The 6,430-nt window shown below is 34.7% G+C and overlaps 1 pseudogene; it reads left to right on the top strand.

Annotated features, from left to right (window-relative positions):
- Positions 1-1,527: 1,527 nt before the first annotated feature.
- On the top strand, positions 1,528-1,782 carry LOC109129677 (CLAVATA3/ESR (CLE)-related protein 7 pseudogene; annotated as a pseudogene).
- The last annotated feature ends 4,648 nt before the right edge of the window (positions 1,783-6,430 follow it).

Genomic DNA, 6,430 nt, shown 5'->3' with positions numbered 1-6,430 from the left:
TTTACCATTAATATTACTGTCCGTAATCTGTCGGTAAATGCTTGTCGGAATTCCGTCGGTAATTACTGACGGATTTCTGACAGATTTATTTTTTCGACAATCTAGAATCGACGAACGCCATCTATCAGTAATTTGTCGGTAATAGGTGTTTCCGACGGCTTACTGGCAGTTATGCTCGTCAGTTTTAAGCTGTTTTCTTGTAGTGTTTATATCTATAAAAGTTTAAGAATCCAAAATTAAAGCAATTTCGAATCATAGACAACTTACCAACCCAATTGAATTGATTAACCAATGTATTATAATTCTTGGGTGAAAATAGATTTCGCCAATTCTCGGATTAATCTACTCGAACACAGACATCTTGGATTCGATTCAACTAAATGAATCTTCTCTCCTTTCCCGCTTTTGTAGATAACCAGAAATGATTTGCCTGATTTTAGATGTGGTGAATCTGATTAAAAGGTATGATTTAGGAATCATACCTTGAAAACTTGTGAAAATCTGGAATTCAGATCAAGCGACTGGAAGAAGGGGAAAAATTTTTGTTGTTTCACTCAGGAAGAAGAAAAGACGATCAACTAAAAGGCCAAAGAAGCCCAAATTTACAATTATAAGAAGCAACTTGAAAGCCCAATATTTTATACATACATATTTAATATTATAACCCAACTATATATATACTTACACGTAGTAATAAAAAAACTGAATTTAAAAAAAATAAAAATAACAAAATTATAAATTATAAATTAAAAATATAGATTTAAAATATGGTCCATGTATATGATGAGTATAAGAATAAATACATATTAATATATATCGACCGACTATAATATTAAAATGTAAATTGAAACACATAATATATTATAACCATAAGATAATACACCGCGTTATAAATGATCATCAGTTTCAATAATATTAGTATTTTTCCCCGCGCTGTAGCGCGAGTTCGGCTTTAGTTTCTTGTATAGATATTAACTCAAAGATGAACAGTGTTTAAGAGTGTGAACTCGGTTCTGGAAGATACGATTTAATTAAGGAAACTTAAGTGTGATTCTATATATAGATAAAATTAGAAGAATAAGAAGATAAGATATAATGAACAATAGTGACGAATAAAATAAGGTACGTACGTATTCCGACCTAATCACATCAATATCATACATAATATATCCATGCAACTAACTCCATCCACTACTTGGTAAACTATTGACATGGCCACTATATATCGTTCGAACTAATCTTGAGTATGGTTTCAACGAAAACCCCAAGGTTAAAAGGCTGATTAAAACTAATGAGTGGAACTAGATATATTATGCATATAATTCGTAGGTATCTTTACTAATTCAGTGGCCACTACAGATAGTACTATTATATTTCATTATTTATTTATCCTTAACTTTTTATATATCTATAAATAGATTCACTTAAGCTTCTTCTTTAATCATCTCTTCACAGTCAAGCTAGTCTACTCCCCCAACCCCCAACTACCAATCTTTCTAAAATTCATTTGGTTTAAGATCCCTCAATATGGCTTCTAAAGTGTTATTGTTATTTGTTGTACTCATATTTCTGTTGGTAATTGGAATGGAAGGGAGGATACTTTGGGATAATTCAAAGAGTAAAGATGGTGAGAGCACCGATCTTTTGCGACGGTTAGGTTACAATGTTTCTGAACTAACGCGTATTGGTCGAGAGCTTTCCGTCCGAAACGAAGTAGATAGGTTTTCTCCAGGAGGGCCTGATCCTCAACATCACTCTTATCCTTTGTCTTCAAAACCCTAATTTGACCAGAGTATGTGTTGCACCCTGCCATGTATAATATTATTATTTAATATTATGACTATTTCACGTCAATTATTGTAGACTTCTGGAGTCAGTGTGATATTTGATATATTATTATTAAGCTGCAAGATGGAGGGTCTTTTGGAGTGTACTTGTAATAAAATTTAATGACTCGAACCATTATCAACTGGATTGTTAATAAAAATACATTTTCTATTTTCGCTTTACATCAATAGATACAAAACAAATATAATATAAGACAGAAGAACATGAAAAAACGAATGCATATGTAAGAACATGATGGGGAAGAAAAGTTTACATATAACTAACATGAAATTATGAGATCAAACAGGAGTTTTGTGATGTTAATCCGCTGACGGTTTTATCCTGAATCACCGGACTACATTTTGTATATGTGGGCATTCATCACTTGCCTAATAAACACTACAAGGAAAACGCTTATTAATAGCACATAACGATAGCACGATTTTCATAACTGCTATGGTTGATTTTGATTATCATATAATGGCATTTTCTAAACGCGGTGATAGAATTCGGACAAGCGGGAGGCTAAAAATTAGAAACCCGCGAAAACTTATACATTTCCCCCTTTTCACTTAGACATTTCCCCCTTTTCTCAAAACCTAAACATTTCTCCCTTTTCATTTAGCTCGTCAAACCTGCGATTCTCTTTCTCACAGCCACTTTTTCAATTACGTCCTTCTTAATCACTCACAGTATCCATCGATTTTGGGACTAAGGCCGTCTAAACCACTCAAAGTATCAATTGATTTTGGGACTGAGACTCCAATCGAAGGTATGAAATCTCTCAATCGAATGTCGCCCCTCAATCGAATGTTATTTTGAGCTATTTATGTGTTCTCTAAATGTTTGAAAGTTTCGATGTTTAGGGTTTTGATGTGAATGTTTTGATTTTGAGGGTTTTCGAGTTTTAGCAAAATTGGAGATTGGAAAATACACAAATATTGGTTTTGAAAGTTTGGATATTTACGATTTTAGTTGTATTGTCGATTTTTTTTCAGGGGATTCAAGCTACTCTTTTGGTAATTGTATTCACCCGACAGGTCAGTAGAATGTTGTGGCTTTCCCTCTTTTGTTTGGTGGTTGAATTATGATTCTCTTAAGTAGTACACTGTTATGACTCTGCGTTTGTCTGGTCTTGCATATGAACTATATGCTTAGTTGTTTGTTTTGTTAAACATAGCTTTATATTCGGTGATTTCTCTTAGCTATATTGGGTTGAATTGTTGTATTAAATGTTTAACTAAGGTAAGAACATAAAATGGTTGACAAGGCATGGGTACATTTGTGCAGGTATGGAGTTTAATTTTATAGTTTGGTTTGATTGTGAAACTGTATAGTTTTAGACATAATTTCGGTTTTTAATATTCTGAAATAAAGAGCTGATCCTGCTTATGAGAGAGGTTCTTGGAGTTTTGTTTGCTCTGTGTCTGCGGCATTAGGAGACACGAACATCATAGTATGTCCATGCATCGACTGTCGTAATGTAGATCGTCATGAGATCAGTGAATTAGTCAGACATCTTGTTACAAGAGGAATGGATGAGGTTTACAAGCTACAAACAGATTGGTATCATCATGGAGAAGTTACTTCAGGGACTCTGGGTGAAGCAAAGAAGACACATTGGAGTGATAAAATTTATGATTTATATAGAGCTGCGAAAAATATAGATTCAGAAATGGTTAGTAAGGATGACTTGGGTGAGATTGCAGAGGTGGAAGACAAGAAAGAAGATGAGTTCCTTGCTAAGCTTTGAGATGCTGAAACACCACTATATGGAAGCTGTGAAAATCATAGCAAGCTATCTGCTATTGTGTCACTTTTTAGACTGAAGACACAAAATGGATGGTCTGACAAGAGTTTCAATGATCTGTTTGAGACATTGCCTGAAATGTTGCCTGCGGATAATGTCCTCCATACATCTTTATACGAGGTGAAAAATTCTTGAAGTCGTTTGATATGGGCTATGAAAAAATTCATGCTTGTGTAAATGATTGTTATCTGTTCAGAAAGAAGTATAGGAAGCTTCAAAATTGTCCAAAATGCAATGCCTCACGATGGAAGATTAACCTGCAAACTAGTGAAATAAAGAAAGGTATCTCTCAGAAAGTTTTGCGGTATTTTTCGATCATCCCACGGTTAAAAAGAATGTTCAGATCGGAGGAAATGGCAAAGGATCTAAGATGGCATTTTAATCACAAGAGCAGTGATGGAAAATTGCGTCACCCTGTAGATTTTGTGGCATGGGATCAAATGAATGATAAATATCCAGTTTTTGCTGCTGAAGGAAGGAATATAAGGCTTGGACTTTCCATAGATGGATTTAATCCATTCGACATGAAGAATAATAGGTATAGTTGTTGGCCTGTCCTGTTAGTAAATTATAATTTGCCTCCTCACCTATGTATGAAGAAAGAAAACATCATGCTTACTCTACTTATTCCTGGTCCACAACAGCCTGGAAATAGTATTGATATATACTTAGAACCCCTTATTGATGATCTGTGTCATCTCTGGAACATGGGAGAGTTAGCATATGATGCCTATAGTAAAACTAAATTTACTTTAGAGGCAATGCTTCTTTGGACTATTAGTGATTTTCCTGCATATGGAAATCTAGATGGATGTAAAGTTAAGGGTAAAATGGGATGCCCTGTGTGTGGGAAACACACATATAGTACTTGGTTGAAGTTCTGCAGGAAGTATGTACATATGTGTCATAGAAAGGGTCTGCCACCAACACACAGATATCGAGACAAGAAGTCATGGTTTGATGGAAAACTTGAACATGGGAGAAAACGTCGGGTATTATCAGGTCTAGATATATCCAGAATTCTGAAAAATTTCCGAAATGATTTTGGAAATGTTAAGAAATCTAGTAGGAAGAGAAAAAAGCCTGATTGTGTTGGGTTAGAATCTGATGGTGAGGATGTAAGTAATGAATCAGAGGAGGATGAGGAAGAAGTTGAAATAGACGAGGATGAGTTATGAAGATGGAAGACACGGTCAATATTTTTCAGTCTGTCGTATTGGGAGGTATGACCAAATGTTACATCTTGTAATCAATATCTTCTATTTAACTTGTATTGAACTCTGACATTGATAGTTTTTTTCTTCTCAAGAACTACCAGTACGACATAATTTGGATTTAATGCATGTAGAGAAAAATGTGGCTTAAAGTATTGTATCTACATTGTTACATTGTGGAAAATCAAAGGATGGTCTGAATGCTTGTAAAGATTTGGAAGTCCTTGGTATTAGGAAAGAGTTGCATCCTAGGATCCATGGAGAAAGAACATACCTTCCGGCAGCACCTTGGTCTTTATCCAAGATAGAGAAAAAAATATTTTGTAAGCGTCTTATTGGATTTAAAGGTCATGATGGGTATTGTTCAAATATATCAAGAGGAGTTTCACTAGAGGACTGCAAGATTATTGGACTCAAATCAAATGATTATCATGTGTTGATGCAGCAACTTCTTCCAGTTGCAATTAGAGGTCTATTACCTAAAGGTCTTAGGATTGCAATTTCAAGGATATGCACATTCTTCAACCATTTATGTCAGCGAGTTATTGATAGGGAACAACTGTTGGTAATGGAAAAAGATACTGTGGAAACTCTCTGCATGTGTGAACGGTTTTTTCCTCCAAGCTTCTTCGATATTATGGTGCACTGGACAGTTCTTCTTGGAAGGGAAGCTAGACTTGGTGGACCTGTCCATTTTAGATGGATGTACCCATTTGAAAGGTTAGTATACTATTTTGTGATGTTGTTACAAATTTCTTATGTAATGTTGCTTATCTTACTTATTTTGCATAGGTACATGAAAGTTCTAAAAGATTTTGTAAGAAACCCAGCAAGACCAGAAGGGTGTATAGCTGAGTCTTACCTTGCAGAAGAATGCATGCAGTTTTGCAGTAACTTTCTGAAAAAGACCACCAATGTTGAGGCAAAACCATAAAGAAATATTGAGTATGAGAACAAGTCTATTCTAGTGGGTCGTCGATGAGGACTATCAAAAGGTTGCATTGCTAAAGCAAATGGGATGTTTATGGAGAGCATATAAAGCACGAATTGTTCAAAAGATTAATAATACAGCTCAGACAAACTAACAAAGGATGAATCTGCGCCCAAAAAATATTTCTCCAATAGAATGGCGCAAATTTGTCAAATTCAAAACAAGTCAAGCCTTTAAGGTATTACCTTGTGTTAACATATATTAATTACATAGTAGACTATTAACATTCTTATGGTAGGTCGTGAGTGATCAATATAAAAAACGAAGGAGCATGCAGATTCTTCATACTTGTAGCCGTAAAAGGATGGTTAGACTCGCTAAAGAAATGGTAAGTTTTTAATAACATTTATAATGTTGCTTATATTATAAGCTCATTACTATTGTTCATAACACCCTATTCGTTTGATACATAGAAAGAGGAAAGCTCAGATCCATCTGAAGTCACAAGACTATAGGTGTGGGTCAAGTCGTGTACCAAGAAAGATGGTACACCCGTGAATACAAATGCAACGGCAAAGTTTGTAAGTTGTCGAGTTTTATTTAAATGATTTATGCATTTTGGATTTACTGTATGTCGTATGTTTTCAA

Source organism: Camelina sativa, chromosome 16, assembly GCF_030686135.1.
Source record: "Camelina sativa cultivar CO46 ecotype springtype chromosome 16, ASM3068613v1".
Classification (NCBI taxonomy): domain Eukaryota; kingdom Viridiplantae; phylum Streptophyta; class Magnoliopsida; order Brassicales; family Brassicaceae; genus Camelina; species Camelina sativa.
Note: the sequence above shows the minus strand (reverse complement) of the source record. Positions and strands in the feature narration are given on the sequence as shown.